Raw genomic sequence first — 2,209 nt, 5'->3', positions numbered from 1 at the left:
ATAGTGACTCCTTATCCCCCATTTTTTCCCCATTCCTCTTTTTGAAATTCCATCAGCCAAAGCCATGCCTCCTAAACTAGATATTGGAGTATTATTCTTTCGAGATACTGAATGGTCCCAGAGAAAGCCTTCTATATGTTGCCATTTGGAGGCCCAAGAGCAAAAAGTTTGGTTTACCAGCTTATCACTCTCACCTGAAACCTATTAGTATATAAAAATAAGTGTAGAAAGAAGTCACCCCAAACAAACCTATTAGTCCCCCAAACAAAAGTGAAATCTATAAATATGAATTGCAGAGAATAATATTGATGAGTATTTGACAATTAAAAAAATAGTTGGATAGGTATACAGAAAACCAAACAAATTTTTAAAAGAAAGGCAATCATTAATACCGGGAAAAGCAAGCCTTTCTGTGTTACCCTAAAAGGGGTCCATATGGCATTGTTCTGAGTTCCCATCTTAACTCAAAAGGAAACTATCACAATGTCCAGAGCCCCCGATAGCCTGAAAATGGAGGAGGGTGTCCTCAAATTCCTTGCAGCAGGAACCTACCTTGGTGGCATCAACCTTGACTTCCGAATGGAATACAGCATCTGTTACCGAATCGGGTTCATTTTGCGGGATGTGCAGCAAGCCGAAACGCTGAGACACTGCAGTTTGCAGCCAAGAGAGGGTTTATTCACAGGGCAACCAAGTGAGAATACGAGGATATGGGCGGACAAATCTCAAAACCGCCTCCCTGAAGGGGAGCAGGGCGGTCTGAGGCGTGGGGAGAGTCGGGAAAGGTGATTAGAAAAAGGTGCGGTAATCGTCGTTCTGCGCAGGCGTAATAAGCTACAGGCCTCCCCACGTTCCAATGAGGAGGCACTCAGCACAATCTGAGGGTGGAGTCTTCAGCCCTCTGATGTCAAAGGTCACCGAGGGGGCACTCGTGCATGCCCTGTTGGAGGGTGGGTGGTCCTAACCAGGTTTAATCAGCTCAGATGGAACTAGACACAGCTGACTCCAAGTCCCAAGTTAGGCTACCTGCTGCTTGGAGGACATGCAATTAAAATAACCTTGATTAGTGAAGGCAGATGAAATGTATTTAACTTATGATTACCTGTGGTTTCACATCTACGTCATAAATCTGAAGAGAACCTGGGAGAAGCTTCTCCTGGCAGCTTTTGCTGTTGTTGCCATTGAAAACCTGGCTGATGTCAGTGTCATGTGAAATACTCCAGGAGTACCGGCCAGTGAGCTGTGCTGAAGTTTGCTGCTGCCACCGGAGCCACTCCGCTTCCTGGCTGCTTCACTCCCGGGACCTTCACTGGCCAGATGCGAGTGGCTTTCTGACTTCTAGTGGTTACTGATCCCAGGGTTGACCACCAGCCTCTCACAGAGGCGTCTTATGTTAACCTGCCTACCACTGCTCTGTATAACAGACACTCCTCTGTGCTGTGTGGACACGGCCGCACCGCGCACCAGCGGGAGAACTCACTCAGCTGGTCTGATGTAGTGGATGCTGCTTCAGGAAGTTCTGCACATGTACGGCACCATCTCCTGTGACCACCCCTGGGAAGTCAGGCCCGATCATTACTTCTACAGAGATCCTGAGGAGAGTGAAAAGGAAGAGCAGGCTGCTGCTGAAAAGGCCGGGACCCAGGGAGAATTTCAGGGGGAATGGACCGCTCCAGACTCTGAGTTGACTGCTACTCAACCTGAGGTCACAGACTGGTCTGAAGGAGCACAGGTGCCCCCGAGTCTGTCCAGCAGTTTCCTGCTGAGGACTGGAGCGCTCAGCTGGCCACCAAAGACTGGTCTGCAGCTCCCACCACTCAGACCACTGAATGGGAAGGGGCAACCACTGAGGGGTCTTAAGCTGTTCTACAGACCAGCTTAAGACTATTTCTTAAATAGAAAATGGAAATAAGGGTGACAGAAAATAAACAGTTAAATAACAGAATAGCAAAAAAAAAAAAAAAAGGCCCTGGAAAGGAAACATTAATCATAATTACGACTTGGCTTATAATTGAATAATATTTACAGAGTCATAATAATATCAATACTATTATTTTAACCAAAATTTGTGATGTATTTACTATGAGAGAACAGAGGAAGAGAGAGAATAGAGGAAGTGGGGGAAGAGATAAGTCGGCTAAATGCTGATCTCCTTATTAATACAAGTCAATAGTTGACATCTAAAACTGATATATAAAAAAATCAGGGG

At 46.0% G+C, this 2,209-nt stretch overlaps 1 pseudogene; it reads left to right on the top strand.

The window, feature by feature from the left end:
• The first annotated feature begins 483 nt into the window (after nucleotides 1–483).
• On the top strand, nucleotides 484–1,860 carry LOC112412467 (40S ribosomal protein SA-like; annotated as a pseudogene).
• The last annotated feature ends 349 nt before the right edge of the window (nucleotides 1,861–2,209 follow it).

Source organism: Neophocaena asiaeorientalis, unplaced genomic scaffold (assembly GCF_003031525.2).
Source record: "Neophocaena asiaeorientalis asiaeorientalis breed wild unplaced genomic scaffold, Neophocaena_asiaeorientalis_V1.1 scaffold427, whole genome shotgun sequence".
NCBI lineage: Eukaryota > Metazoa > Chordata > Mammalia > Artiodactyla > Phocoenidae > Neophocaena > Neophocaena asiaeorientalis.
Note: the sequence above shows the minus strand (reverse complement) of the source record. Positions and strands in the feature narration are given on the sequence as shown.